Consider the following 16,868-nt stretch of genomic DNA (forward strand, 5'->3'; position numbering starts at 1 on the left):
GCAGTATCCTGAAGGGGACATCTCTGAAATCAATCCCAAATTTTATTTAAGTATTTCTGTCATGTTAAGCTACTTTACAAGGTGTTACCATGCAAGGTGTTGGAAACTGAAGTTCACATTAAAATGATGTAATTTGCAGCAACTCTTAAAGGAAAAAATGCAAAAAATTGCTTAAGAGGCATTTTATGAGAGCCTATGTATCAGAAATGCAGATGATAATACACAGTAATTACTACAAGTTTTTCTGAAATTCTCAGGTGTCACTAAAAGGCTGAACAAGGTGTGACAGCGTACAGAAGGTATCACAAGGCAAGCTCAGGAGTAACTTTACAGTGCATTAATCACCCTCTTCCCTTAAGGAGCAGAGCTTTCCTCCTCAGAGCCTTACACAGAATTGTTTCCTGTAAATGTGACCTTTTTGGAGCCGCTACAGGTAGGAAAGGTTAATGTGCAGATACCTAAATGCTGTTCTTTCCATCCCTAATCATGAGATCATCTGATAATACTGGATTATCAATTCTTATTTTAATTTTTCAAATTAGTCTAGCACACAATTGTGGTTTTTTTAAGTTGACAACATGGCATTTATCCAGTGTGGTGTGGTCTTTTTAGTGCAATATGAACATTCATTCATTTCAGTGAGAGCTGTCACTGCAAGGACTCTTTCAGCATCACCCCAATAAAGGAGCGGTCAAATATACTCAGAGAAAGGTGCAGCAGGCCAGGCCAAGGCAAGCCTTCAAACCACAGCTGCCTGGTCTTCCAAGAAATTCCCTGTCTGCAAAAGAAAAGACCACAGATGCTTCCCAAGAAGGAAGCCTTCCTCCCACTGCAGTTCCAGGGGTGTGAGAGGGAAAGAACGAGAAGGGAGGTAGGAAAAGCACTCAGGATCCATAGGATATAATGTACTTCAGGCTCCAAAAAGTCATAAACTGTCCCTTGATTCCAGTCTCTCAATTCATATCTGTAACTTCCATCAGCAAAATTTTGAAATACTTGCAGTAAGGCCTTTTCCACATTTGGTTATTAAATTAATTGACAAAAAAATTCCAAATTGCACCAGATGCTTCCTCAACATGCAGTGGGTGTTTCTGAAAGGGGACATCAACTTGCTGTACCTTGATTTATAGAATTTTTTTCATTAGCACTGTGTTTCAATGTGATGAATACATTTATGGCTGGTTCACATTAGACTTCAGAAATTATATTGCTACATGAACTGTGCAAAAGAAAATACACGTCTACCTTCTCTGCTTCACCAAAAAAACTAAGACCAAATTAGTTAAATGCCTTAATAAATGCAAACAGACATTTAATTCCAATTTAAAAGCTATACAGCAAAAGGACTTGCAAATCATCACATAAGGTACTTCAGACCAACATTTACATAACTGTTAACAAACTGTTTATTGTTTATAGAAAGAATCCTTTGCCATAGACAACATGCTCACAGATAAAAACCAGCTGAAAGGACTATCTTAATTTGTCTGGGTTGCTTTTTCTATTAGTATTGCCTTTCTTTTTATTAATAAAACAGAGCTTTCTGGCAATTCCTACTTCCTTAATTTATAAGACCTGTAGTCTTGTAGTCTTAAATAGCTATCCAGGGGTCTTAAATAAAAGGGAAATTATCTGTGTGCCACTGAAACAACAGAAATTTGTGGTCTGTGATACAGATTTATTGATTGGAAACTCTCCCAAAGCTAGAACATGAATTACATTTCATTTTGCAAACTAGAGTTAATAGCCAAGATTAAAATAATCAAAATTAATAATCCAAATAATTAGCTAGATTTAAAATCATTTAGGAGAACAAATTACAAGTTGTTTGATCCCAGGTTGAACACGAGTCTGTGACATCACACAGGCCAAACAAACCACAATTGTGAAACATTTCATTGTTGTGAATTTTCCCCCCTAGCACGATGCATTGGCTTCCCTGGAAACGGCAGCGCTGAGCGTGATGTTATGTTCCTGAGAGTGAGGAAGTGTTCTGATTGACTGATGATCATTTTAATGTGGCATTTTAATCTAGTTAAACCACAGGGCTCAGGCAGAGCAGATGTTCAGTGTGTGCCTGAACTGACAGCCCTATCTCCTTTCAGCAAAAACACAGACACTTTTATTCCACTCCCAGAATCTCCAGATATGGGATTTGAGGACACGTTGACCCAGGTTGCAGTGAGGACATGACTGCACTCCTAGAAGCAATTAGATACAGTTTTCCTCATCTGGGCTTTGAAAAATCCCAATGCAGGCATTTTGTTATAAACAAACATCTGGTCATGTCTCAGTAACAAAGAAAGATAAAGTGTTTTTGACAGAACTTTGCCCTCTGGTCAAACTTTGCTTTTCACCGGTGTCTTTCATTTATTCCTTTTTGAAGACTATTTGCACAGGCCTCTAACAGGATGTCAATAAGCAGATTCACTGATATGGAGAAAAGTGATTCAACATTCTGAGTACAGTTTTTAGAGCAAAGAAGGAAAATTGAGAGCCTGTAATAAACAAAAAAAAAAATCCAACATAATCAAATACACCAGATCAAAGCTAATACAATATAGTGACAAGAGTAGTTTTTTTTGGCTGCTTTCAGTGAGATCTAAACACAGATACTTTTTCTTGTACAGGACAAAGAAAAGCTACAAACTTTAGCACAGTACAGCTAAAGTGCTATCCCTCTACTCTCTCTCAGCCAGAAGCATCAGGAGGTTCTTTTCTTGTTCATTACAGCAAAATAAGTTGGCACTTCAAAATTCAGAAATAAATCTCATCTTTGCACATTGAACTTTACATTCACCCTTTTGTCAGCCGGGCAGGTATCTCAGAGGTGTCTGGTGAAGCTGAGGGAGGACACACAAGACAGCTGCAGCCAGGGGTAGTGGTCTGCCCTGTCCAGGAGAGCATACTTCCATATATTAGTCCTCAGCTCTGCTGCCTGAACTGAGAAAAGCAAGGTGACCCTATGCTTCTATTTTACTAAAGAATATTCACTGACATAACAATGCAGTAAGTGCTGACATTTTACTGACACTCCTTTATTATGTAGGCCAGATAGAAACCACATCAGTAGGGTACCCTGGACAAGAAAGGTGCCACCAAGCATATACCAGAGTGTTTAACAGTATAAAACAGCAGATGCCAAGAGCTGAATCCACTGGATATTAATTAAAGTAGGTTGTCCTTAAATAGCCCCCAAAAACCATCTTACAATCCCAGTTCTTTCAGACATTAAGAGGAACTGAGGGAATTCATAAATTTGCACCTTCCAGAGAACACCACCAATTATTTCACACAAGAAACACCAAACCAGGAGCTTTAAGTGAAGTTATTGGAGGTTGCAGAGGAATAGATTCTTGGGTTACAGAAGGGTTCTTGGGATACAGAATGTGTTGGGAGGCAGTATGATAGTGTCCTGTGGGCTCCTTAAGACTTCCTGTATGCAGAGTGGGAGGAGGAGAAGCCCATTTGATGTTAATTCATTTTATCCTTTCAGAGTCTTTACCACATCCCAGCAACTATCCTCCTTGCTCTTGGACGTGTTTGGATGGAGAAAAAGAAAAAGAGAGAGAATTGAGATTGAAGGCACAGAAATTCTGGAGCAATCTGCAGACAGAGCATGGTTTAAAAAATGGGATTGTGTTTTATTTAGTCTAAGACTTAAAAATAAATAAAAAGAAAAAGAAATACTATTAAGCACATAAACTTCTCTGGCAAATATGCCTTCTTGGCTGCTTTCTTAACATCTATCTATAAATTCAGCCCAGAAAAGCAGTCTTTTTAATGCCAGTCCATACTCTTCATGTCCCATGTGTTTGAGATATACTGCCCCACTTAGTTTTCTCTTCAAGATGCAAAGCAAAGACTCTGCAGCAGCAGATAGGCTAATGATAATAATCAATCTCATAGGTTATTCTTAGAAGGTAAATAGATTCCTCTCAAAACAGCAAATTATTTTCTTTGTCTACCTTTCTCCTAAGACAAGGGATAGCATAATTCTTGCATTGCCATGTTGCATAGATTTCTCTCCTGGGCTCTCTAAGCAATGCTTTATAAGTTATCCATGTGTACTGCAAATACAATTGCTTTTATTACTAAGCTGCTACCAGAACATAAATGATAAGCAAGTTTCTTACATGTATTCCCGACATTTTTCTTTAGAAGAGTGAAATTCACTAACAATGAAAACTGACACTTTAAAAAGAGGTGATTCAGCCTTCTGGAGCTCAGTGAACAGCCAGCTATCTATAATATTACACTGAGCAGATTGACAGCTCACATTTGAGCTCCAAGTGATGCAAAATAAAACAGTATTGACGGGCTCCCCTGCATAAATAGGAAGAAAAAAAATCCACCTATCTACATAGACTGAGGTCAAGTATTTCCCCATGGAGTAATGTCCAGTTAGGATTTGGAAGTTTATCTAGTTCTGCACAGATGTCCACTCACACAGCTAATTAATATTTAAAGCTCATACAGTAGCAAAGCAATTCAGTTCCATGGCTTGGAGTTGTTATTCTCACTGAGCTAGACTTGAAGACCATGAATGTTAATTCCACTGCAAGGATGGGTGCCCTCTGCCCAGCTGTGATCTTTATCTTTGGTATCTGGCACAGCACAAAATATAGAGAGCTGACCAAGCTCATGGGGCAGAAATTCAGCTTAGCTGCACCAGCCTGGATCCCTGCATTTGCTACTCCCACCCTTTTCCTCTGGCAAAGACCTGGCTGAGCTCTGTGGTGAGGGAGATGGACTGTGGCACATCAGGTAGCGCATTTCCAGCCAGTTGTGGTAGATCCAGATTGCTGCAGTGTGCAACATCCTGTATCACCTTACACCCTCTGACGTTACCCTGATGGGCACCAGCTGAGAGCCTCACACTTTCCTCTGTGAGCCCTTTTATGTCAGTAGGTATGAAGGTAGAACACACCTTCCATCACCACATCCAGCACAGCTGACAGTGAGTGCTATTTCCTGTCTGGAAACACAGAGGCTATCACACTAGCTAGCTAAAGCTGGAAAGCTCAGAAATTGCAGCCAGACATCAGTATGCCCTACAGAGGGTCTCAGGTGTGCAGCAGCCCACCTCCATCATTCCTGAAACACATAAGTGCATTAATCCATGGAGCTGACCCACCCCTGTATTATCCACACTGCAATGCATCTGCTCTCATAAACTTCTGCAAACTGAATTAAAATGCAGCTACTTCAGAATGCTGTCTCAAAGAGAGGAATGTCTTTTCAAAAGAAAAACATGCTCTTTCCAAGAGTATTTTACCCGCATAAACAGAGTTGAAATTCTCCCTTCAGCTTCCTTGCTCTGTTAGCTTTTCAGCATCTGATCATAGAGCAAGTATCAATAAACTTCACAGCATTCCCTTTAACTATTTGCTCATATTTTCTTGGCTTATGATCACCTTTCCTAGCAGGCACCATAAATTAACCTGCTGTTCTGCATCAAACTACAATCTGCCCAACAGGGATTACCAGACATACAGCTACATCATCTTGTTTGAGTATCTTGCCTGAATCAGTTTCTTTTGCCCTAAACAAAAAGCCCTGTTGAAAGCCTTGTGGGACAAAAAGTCTTCACACTCTCTAATTTTGTCACAGTTCTGCTTGGACAGAAAAAATGCCAGCAGGTGAATGGGAGTGAATGGCCACTGTATCTTGTTCTTCCAAGGGTTCCCTTTCCTGCCAGGGGAAGGCTCTTAATGCGTTCTAGCTGTGTCAGACTTGCCATCTGCCTCAATAAACCAGCCTTTGAACTAATTTGTCAATCCATCTACATCAGCAGCATTTATTTCATTAATTGGAAGAATTAGCCCATTGTAGCAAGTTGAAGGCTGTGAAGCCAAAATATACTGTATATTCTCCCAAGTGACCCAAAGACCCTTGGATGAACTCTTGGGGTGACATTAAAATGAATAGTTATATAGAAAAAATAGCATTTTAATGTTTATTTAACGTAGCTACCTTTCCAAAAAAAGGAACTTTCAACATTTTTTAACATCTGGTTGCCTTATTTTTTAGTTTGTTTCTCCAGTGGTATGAGCAGAACGTCTTCAATTTAGAGAAGACAAGTCTGTGTTCTTAGCCACACGGACACTCTCAGGTTACAGGCAGTGTGGAGGAGGAGAAGACACATGCATTCCTTTTGAAATTATTTTAGGATTGACATATTAAGTTTTAGGGGGCCAAGTCCTACTGTCCATTATGCAACTGAGATCAGTGAAGTTTGTCTGGAGCTAGAGCTGTGTACACAATACCAGTCTCACCAAGTGCTGCTGCATTTTAAGGACAGAAATATGTGAGGTAGAGCAAGCTGAATTACAACAGCTTAGCAGAAGGATTCATTTGTTCCCTTAAGTGGCTGAGATGTTAAATGGATGATATTGTAATTGAGAAGCAGGTTTGATACCACAAACCTCCCAAGCCCACAGGCTCATATACATATGTACTCTTTTATACAAACCTTCATATATTTACAGATAAAATTATAACACTAGTTATAATTTATCTATTACAACACTAATATTATAATATATATGTTGGTATATGATATGTGTTATATATCCAAGTTATACACTGTATTTGAGAGCCTTAAACATCTCCATTATCACTAGACCCTTACAGAATCCTTGGGATTTTTTCCGCATATTTCCTTGGTTTATGATCCTCTTTGCTAACAGATACGGAAATTAACCTGCTTTTCCATTAAAGAGCTCATCAGTCCTATCTATAAAAATAATCAGCTCTCCAATTCTATACAGTGTTCTCCCACCTGCCCACACAATTCTGAAGTCGTGCTCTTAAAAGCAGCCTAAAAGTTCATGTTAAATTATGTGACTACAAGGAACTCTAAAACTTGCAGGATCACCAACCTCTAGCATGCAGAAATCTTCCATGGAGGGCCTTCTTCCTCTTAAATACAAGCCTTTGTGCTCACATCTGTCTGTGATAAAATTTCTGTTCTTCCAAACATACCCATAGCAAAAAGGCCTCCATGGTTTGCAAGAGGGTCCTACAAAAAAAACACAAAAAAAAAAACCTAACTTTTTTAGGAATAACTTTATAATTATTTACAAATAACTGGAACAAAAGTCAACTTTATAGCACTGGACTAGCAATCAGCCGGGCTGATTTCCTGATTAAAAAACCATTTTTTACACTTATGATGATAACCTTTTTATAGATGCTTCTTACAAAACATTTTTAATCCTTGCAATATGGAGTGCTTTTATCTCCTGCTAATTATCTCAGTCTAGTTTATTAAGTGAGCAGCTGGTCATCACATTTAATTTTGGCCACAAAATATGAAATTTGATTTAAATACAATCTTCATTGACAGCAATTACTTTCTAATCTCTAGCTAATTGTTTGTCCTAAGAAGATTTTAAATTTTTTGTTCAGAATCAGTACCAGATTAGCCTGCCTACAGTCACACAGATAATTATGCTTATTCTCCTAAAACACAGCCTCCCACAGGATTTTCTTTTTGTTCCTCAGAATTTTTTGATGCTTCACAACTAAGATTTACACTGAATTCCAGTAAAATATTTAAAATGGGAAAGTAACTCCATCTCTCTGAGAGTTCCAAGACTTAGATTTGTTGTTGTTCTGTGTAAAATTGCACAGAATTTCTCCAGGAGCCCTTTCTTGCCAGATAGCATGATATTTTGTAGTCCCCAATAAAAGACCTGCTTTCTTGCTCAGTCCTATCATTTTTAGAAAAGAATTAAAATTCACCCAAGAAAAATATATATAAGGCCTAAATATTTATTGTTACTATTGAGAGTTAAAAATCAAATAAATATATTTTATTCTCTGTTGTGAAAATTAATAACCTCCAGTATGATTACATAGAGTACTGTTATAAGTAAATTATATCCTTCATTACAACTCAGCTTGCAACACAATAAATGAACTTATGGCTGGTTAAATCGCAAGGCTGGAGTATTTAGTAAACACAAAAAGCTGTTTATTGCACATACAATCCATTGCCACTGACTTTATACACTCATAGTGGAAAGCATTCAATAACTTTTTTTAAAAGAAGGAAAAAAAATATATAATTCAGGTTTGAAAGTATTTTGCACTATCTTTCCTAGCTCTCCTACATGAAGGTTTTCAAAAAGCAGCACAATTTCCTGAAATAATAATTTGCACACATAAAAATGGAATCCACTCCCCTATGCATGGAACAACTTGTGGGGCCCTGAAATTTATGCAGGAAGGCAATGTGAGCCTATTGCACACTATCTACATTCCTGCAGAGTATCATTGAATCATTTAGGCTGGAGAAGAACTCTAAGATCATCAAGATCCAACACTAACCCAGCACCGCCAAGTCCAGCACCAAGTGCCCACTTTGGGTACCTTCAAAGCTACTAAGAACTAGTGAGAATTGTTAGTTTAACTCATATAAATAATCAGAACTAAACAGAATAACAATTCCTAAGTAGAATTTTCAAAGTGTGTGCCCTTCACAGTGAGGTTAACCCAGCACCGCCAAGACCAGCACCAAGTGCCCACTTTGGTACCTTCAATGCTACTAAGAACTAGCGAGAATTGCTAGTTTAACTCATATAAATAATCATAACTAAATAGAATAATAATTCCTAAGTAGAATTTTCAAAGTGTGTGCCCTTCACAGTGAGGCAAGGAGTGTTCTTAAGGAGGAAGACTCACTGAGCCAGGAGGGAAACTCTCCATGTCTCTGACTTGAGTGGGCTGGGACTAAGACCATTTGCTCTATGAGAGGTCTCAGGTAGATGAAGCAGCCGTCTGCAGGTTGGTATGGCATAAGTAGAAGTTGCATGATGGTTTAATGTGCGCAAAGAAAATGTAATTTTACTGCTAACTGGACCACTGAGCAATACAGCTTTGAGATGTACTAACTTCCTTCAGGATAAAGGTTTAGGGAAGATGTTTAGGAGTTCTGACACCATTGCCTTTGACAAGCAGTGACCCCAGCTGTGTCGTTAAGTGGGAAGAGAAAAGTGAGCTGATGTTTTACTAACAAAACAAGACAACCCAAAGTATTGTGGGATATATGACCATACATAACTTTAAATATAATGTATAAAGTGGGTAAAGTAAGCTATAAAAGGACATGTTTAAAAAATTATTCTTTGAAATTTTTTCTCAATGTGACTAACATCTGTTGGTCATTTTGTCCGCCAGCACAAGGAAGTTCAGAATATGAAAGAGGTAATGAACTGTGAGAAAAGCTTTGCTTTGCAAGAGTGTTTCTTTGATTTTCTTTGTCAGAATTGTAGTGGCCTCTGACCAGTCACAAAATAACAATCATTAATTGGGCTCTTTTTGCTCTCAGCCTAATCTTGCAACCAGCAGAATCATGTTCTCTAGCCCATCCTCATCCATGAGCAACACAGTAAATGCTGCCTCAAGGAGAACCCATTGATAGCAGATAACTATTTAAGAACTGTTATAATCTCTCATCTGGAGTAACAAAACCCAGGTGCTCTACACAGCAGCTGCTTGTCACCCTTCCTGATATCTTGGCAGGTCTGCAAGTGAGGAGAGATCTGAAACCTTGTGCAGACATAATACATTTCACTCCCAAGAAAATGAAACCATGCTTGGAGTTTCCCTAAGTGATGGTTGTAACAGGAGACACGACACTGTCAGCACCTGTGTGGGAGAACCATGTGATGGAAGCTGGGAACCTTTGTGTAATGCAGACCCAAGCCCCAAAAGCCAAATGTGATCAGCCTCCTAAGAAGAAAATGTTTCTTCCTCAAATCACTGCTTTTTATGGATGCTCAGTCACCTCTAAGCCATACTAAGAGAGAGAGAAAATAGTGCTCAGCTGTGCTAGCTAATCCTACCTTTTGCACAGATTCCTTGGTAGAGTGGACTAAGCATGCGAAGAAAAGCTGTTTTTTTATAGAAATATTCCTCTGTTAAAGACCTAAGATATTCACAATTTTATTGAATGTTAATATGAATATCCTTCTAACATTTCAACTCACTGCAGTGTCAGGGCTACTCCTTAATGTCCACAGGGAACCTCCATGCATTAGAAACCCAAAGCAAGTTATCAAGGTCCTTCCTACCCCTCCTACCTCTGCCTCTCCTGCACATTTCTGAGCTGTCGACACAGCTCCTTGTGTGGTCTTGAAACTGATGCTGTTCAACAGCAGCCAAAAGAGAGGGGAAAATCTGCTTTTTTATTTATATAAATCTGGCTAAGAGTTTTTATTTATTTAGAATGGACTTTAAACTGTGCTTGACTCTAAATAAATAAAACACGTTATTTTCCCTCCCTACTGGTTGCCACCAAGCCGTGTGAATTCCAAAGACCACACAGACAGCAGCGGCTGTGTGGTAACCTGGGGACTGGTGCAAAGGGAGGCAGCCCACCAGAGGCTGGGCTTTGCAAGGCTTGCAGGTGAAGGCAGCACTGTGAAAGGCTTGCTTTGAGAGTAAGGATAAGCACAGCTCTGAAAAAGACATCAGTTCCTTGGATATTGTGCTGATGCTGATCCTTCTCCTCTCCTCTTCCCTGCCTTCCAGTGCATTTCCCTTCCACCAGACTGGGCCTTACCAGGTCACTCCTGTTCATGCCCTGTCCATCACAGTGACAATCCTCTGTGAGTAACAGCAGCACCATGGTGGGGAGACAGGCAGGAAGAACGGCAGGGAAACACATGTCAGGATTCAGGTAAGTGGAGAGGAGAGGAAAGGAAGAAAGTACCTTTAAGACTTATTCCAGGCAGTCCATTTACTTCAGCCAGATCCTTGAAAAAATCAGTTTGGATGCAGTTTTGTGCACTGTGCATTAGGGTGACCCTGCTTGAGCAGGGAGATTGGACCAGATGACCCACTGAGGTCCCCTCCAACCTTACCCATTCTGTGATTCTCTGGGGGAGAATAAACTATTTTTACTCTTCAGCCAGTCACAGGCAGCACTTCTGTAACATGTATGCCTTCTTTTAGCCTGTAAGTCACAAATTCAGTGGACCAAATACAGCTCATCTTTGGAGTAGCCCCTGGTATGAACTTAGATCTGGCTTTATCAGAAGCAGTGTCAGAAGAGTAGATTAAAAATTGCACAACAAACCTCCTTCACACCCTGCTCCACAGGTGAGTCTTGTACTCAGGGAACAGCAAAGTCACAGGTTCCTAGTGTGCCTCATCTGAACGTTGCTGATTTCATCACATGCTCAGTAAATGGTAACTTCAGACAAGCTCTGTTTAGACCTTTGGGAAGCACCAGGTTCCTGAGATACCTACCTGCCAAAGGAAGCACATGGTAAATCTCCCAGTGTTTGGAGGAAGGCAGAAATGCAAAAAGCAAAGTGCTAACTCCTCCTTTTAACACCCGGCTAAAACCAAATATATTTGCTGCTCCCACAGTACCTGTGTACAACAAGTGCCATAAAAAGCCATGCCTTTACAAAAAACTCCCCTTTTAGATCACTAGACAAATAAAGAATGAATCCATCTGCCACTCTGCTTGCTCCTGAACTGCTGCACCATTGATTTCAATTATTTCACCTCTCCTTCCAGTGCTTCTCCTTTTGAAAGGACATACAGGGGAAATCACAAAACCCATCTTCTTTGCAGGTATCTTATTATCATTGGACAAGGATTTTACCATGCCAAGTTCTGCTCCTCGCTTTGTTCTTGTGGTTTACCAGCTGCTAACTGGAGAAAGAGCTGCCTGCAAAGTCATTTTTATGGTAGACTGTGGTCTGCAGTTAATCTAAAAGGCCTAACCTTGCTCTCATTGATCCAACTGAGGGGCCAGCATTTCTCTCTAAAATTATAGTTCTATTCAGCAACACTAACCCAAACAGTCGACTCTCGGAAGACAGAACAGAATATTTCTCAAACTATAGAGCCTGCTTGAAAAGGGCTGGATTTGCCAATCTATGCTAAAATGCAGTGGGCAACAATTTTCTGAGACAGACCCATAAAACAAAAAGCTATTTTACAAGTTACAGGATAATCCTCAGCAGCAGCATCTGGTGTGAATAGGAACTTGCAAATTCCTTATCTCTGGGGTGAACATCCAACATGAGCAGAAGGACTGGGCAATGGTTAGCAGCAGCTAGTAAATTTTTTTCTTCTCTTTTAGGGGGGAAGGATAAAGGATGAGTGAACTTATACAATGAAAGTGAGGAAAAAAGCTTAATACAAAGACTGGCAAGGCAGAAGCTGGTCAAAGGAGAGTAGGAAACTGGGAGGTCAAGCCAACTGAAAAGCCTACATTCTCCAAATAAAGCAGGCATTCAGGGTCCATAGCTTGTGAGGCACATGGCCAAAGTCAAAGTGAGACACAGAAAACCCTACCACAAGACAGAAAAAAAAACACAGAAAGAAAGAAAAAAGGCCATATCTCAGCAGAGCAGTGCAGTTGGCTCAGAATGAACTGTTGAAGGAAAGGTCAGCAGACAGCCCTTACTCACTGATGACTGCTGAATATGAAGCAAGGGGCAGCTAAAGATGCAGAGATTATTAGAGTGACAGCAAACCCTTCCATCTGGGAGGATATTGGACAAAGCCCATATCTCCCTGTGTTCCCAAGGATACTGGAAACTAGAAGCAGTTCTGAGAGGGGAAGAAACCAGTATGTATATCTGGATTCTCAATCACTTTTCAAATCCAGCTGATTTAGGTGATGATGCAGCACAAACAGATTTCTGTGAAATGCAACCTGGATTTGCTAGATCTCCCTTCTACTGGAGAATACATTGCTGTGTGCTGGCTGCAGGTGGACTATCAGAATCCCACATGAATCCAGGATCCCTGACCTTCAGTTAATACAACTGGCACAATTCCAGCAAATCTATTCAATATGAAAATGCCCAGTCTTTTTACCCCCTTGTTTTCATTCTCCCCCATTCCAACATTCTAGGTGGATGTAAGGATGCCCCTCATGCCAGCAGGACTCCCTTGCTCCCCTCTTGCACATCAGGGGAAATTAATTTCAATGCAAATCTATTCAATATGAAAATGCCCAGTCTTTTTACCCCCTTGTTTTCATTCTCCCCCATTCCAACATTCTAGGTGGATGTAAGGATGCCCCTCATGCCAGCAGGACTCCCTTGCTCCCCTCTTGCACATCAGGGGAAATTAATTTCAATGCAGCCAAATTCAAGGACAGACTACAAGCCACAGGTGCTCTTAATAAACACAGAGGACAAACACAGCCCTGAGGTCCCTGAAAACCCCAATCTGCAGGGCCTTTGCTGACCACACCATCAGACTTTGCAGAAAAAAGAGTATTAATTCTTCCTGCCGAGGACAAGGATGTGAATACTCAATCCATGAATCAGCAGCTTCCATCTCTGCTCTTTTCTGCCTTCTCATTCGATATCTCAGTAGGACTTTTCCAAACCACTCAGAGAAGTTTCTAAAAAATTTTTCAACATACTGTATTCTAATAACTGGATTGAGGGTTATGCTTAGACTTTCCTTAAAAAAAATAAAATAAAGAAAAAAAAAAACCCCCACTTTTTTCTGATTTCTGGGTGGTAAAAGAGAAAATACTTAAATTTAAAATGTTGTGGAGATCCTATGGGAAAACTCTTTATATTTGTGTGTGGTCCTGCAGTTTTGTCAGTTGTCTGACATTTTAATTTCCTGTTCCTCTCTTATGGTGAGATTCTGATTTCCACTCTCTCTTTCTCCTTTCTCCATTACAGAAACCTAACAAGCATCTCCAGTTCTGCCATCTGTTTCCTATTCACTTTTATAAATATTGAAACAAATAATTAATTTGGTGAACAGGCATGATGTAGCCTGGCTCATCTTCAGTCAATATATAACCTCTAGCAGCCCTTTCCATTCTTTCAATCTCTTATAGGTGTTAGCTCCTTTACACAGGATTATTCGTGGTCTAACTCCTCAGTGAAACAGGTCCAGCTTTAAATGCTCCAAAGTTTTTGCATTAGAAACAGCCACTCTGGGTACTGTGTGTCCCCACAAGATATTGTGCCAACATCTTGCACACCACTTTTTATAAACTTGCTCTATTTAGGCAACATAAAATATGGAAGAACTATCCACTGAGTCTGATACAACAGCCATGCTGAGCAATGCATACTCTGCCTGTCCTCAGTGACTAAGTACACCCTCTGGCAGCAGGACGGGGATGCTACTGGGAGGAGAAAGATTGGGGCTACATTTGAAGCAATCCAAGCTGTTCAAACCGGTATCACCCACTGCCTGTCTATTCCTGTTCCACGTGCCAGCGCAATTCCCTGTGTACTGGGAATCTCAGCCTAGCAGATTCCTCCTGAATGTCCAGTTGCCATTCCCACAGGGCAGAAATTATCTTTTTCTTCTGTGGTTGGCTATGGCTTGTGTCAGTGTGATGCTAAACTGTGACAGAGCTGTTCAGAGTCCATGCATGAAGCATGGACAGTACCCTAACACAGTACCCAGGAGTACTCCTATTGCTGCAGGAGCACACTTGTCCTCAATGCCATTTTAATAGGTTTTCATTTTTCTTTACCCCTCTGAAATGCTACATCCTACCCCTCATTCTACCAGAAAAGATTTTCTGTGAAAGACCATGCTAACCCTTGTTGTCAGAGATACTATGTAAAAAAATTTTTTTAAATCGCCACTGTGTTGCAAAATACCAAAATCCCTTGAGAATGATTCGCTTAATCCTCCATATCCAAACCTGAGGAGAAACTGTGGTAGCCCCAGGAGCACTAACAATGGATGTGGACTCCCTCAGGATGGTGGCAGGGAACAGGGTGTGCTGAAAGAGGGTGAAGAGGCAGCTCAGGGCCCAGCTGTCCTTTTGACAGTCAGTCCATCCTGGCGGGCACTCCCGTGGATCAGGGTGGTGTCGCCCTGTCCCCAGGTGCCAGCAGGCATTGTGTCCCTGCTCTCCTTCTACAAACAGCCATGTGGACAAGCCAGACTAAGTCAGACACACACCATTATCTCAGTGGCCATCAAAGAGCTCAGCAAACCTTGCCCAGACCAACGTTTCTTTCCTCAGATTGTGACCATGACTCTGAATTCGTCTTCTGGATGTTTTATCAGATGAACATGTCTGTAACTTCTCCTTGGGGCTTAAAAAAACCCACTTTCCAATGTATTTTTCCACATCACCACACTCTGCCCCAGAGATGTCTCAGAGAATATACATGGTGAGGTTACACATTCCTAGTCCTCGCTGGGAATGGGACTGCATAAGAACATTCCGATTATTTTAGGTTATGGAAAAAGTAATCAAGTATTTCACTCACCACTAAAATGTCATCATTTTATGCATTTCACAAAGAATTCTCTCATTATGTTAGATAGGCCTGGAGAGACTCCAGTCTCTGTGGGTTGCACGCATTCCCCCATTCTGTTCGGAAATTAAAAGCCTTACTCTGTTTTTCAAGAAAACCAAGTCACTTGGTGCCCTGCTACTGACCCAAAACTTGATGGCAACACACCTGATTTCTCTTACAAACTGATCTGACCTTTTCTGAATACGTTCCTCACACAGCTATGTGCACAGCATTTTCCCCACATGCTTTGTTAAAAACAATATATGCACATGAAGAAAAAGAAAGCCCATAATAATAATGACATCAGCAACCACTTGAGAAATATTAATGAGTGCTACCAGCAGCACAGCCATTCACTGGCACTGAATAAAGACAGCAAGTCTATAAGGCCATTAATATTCCAATTTTTAATTTAACTAAATATTTTTATTATTATTTTGGCACAACAATGCAACAGTATATAAGCATTATACAAACATTACAGCATCAGCAAGAAAGCTCAGCCTTTGCACAAAAGAGTGTGTTAGCAACAAAGACTTCATGAATGCAAGTCATTCTCACTGTAGGAGAGAAGCAAAGTGTTTCCTTACCTCTTACTCTCCTCCACATGGCCATAGAACCTACAAGGTCAGAGAGTGACTGAACCTGTGACTGGGCACTGGACAAGCACATGAAAGGGTGGTTCCAAACCCATATGTCCTGGAAATACAGCTCTAGGGCTTCCACAGCTGCTTGAAATCCAGTGGCATGGAAGAGATAAAGGTTGAGTAAGAGATGTCTGCATTGAGAAATACAATTGTTGTGCTATGTTGCTTTAATGTGAGCTTCTACTTTACTGGATTTTATGTAGCAAAATGCATCTCCTGCTAATTTGCTGCAAAGCTTCTCATATTCAGCAGGGTCTTTATAAAATATCTTTCTGCAAAATCAGGAAAGTTGAAGAGAAAATCTATTCCAGGAACAAGTAGAGCACATGTTCTACATTACCTGGAGGGCCAGAGTAAGGAGTGACCCTGATTGCATCTTAGTAAAAAATGTCAGAGATCTCTTTTGAAATGCCATAGATGTCTTTTGAAAATACATACATATTGTTGGGACAACACACACTGGGGAACACTCAAGTTCTCCTTCAGGGTGGATAACTGTAAGCAGTACCTTTTAGTGCAGGCACTGGTGCTTTGTTCCAGTGAACCCATAATGACAAGAGAAAGTATCAGATATTACATCTGGTCCCACAGACTCTTTCATATAAGCAAATCTCATTGCACTGGCAGGTCACACTGCTGTGCATAACTCCCAGAAGAAAAGGTGCATAATTGAGAGCAGTTTCTGAGCCCCTCTAGAGCTGCCTTTGGTGGGGAGGAGAGAAGGGAAGAAATTGTGAATTATTCACAATTTTCAGTTTATCCCTAATCCCTTAATTCTGTCATTCTGAGGGTAGAGACTTTTGCTTAATGGCAGTGCCAGAAACAACAAGCTAGAATTGCATGTTTATGAAATGGGACCTTAGTTACTTATTAGGATCAACTGAGCTTGAATTAATGTTGGCTCACATTCAAGAGCACTGAGTGGACTGAATAAGCATCACAGTTTTAA

This window comes from Passer montanus, unplaced genomic scaffold (assembly GCF_014805655.1).
Source record: "Passer montanus isolate IOZ18808 unplaced genomic scaffold, ASM1480565v1 scaffold12, whole genome shotgun sequence".
Taxonomy (NCBI): Eukaryota; Metazoa; Chordata; class Aves; order Passeriformes; family Passeridae; genus Passer; species Passer montanus.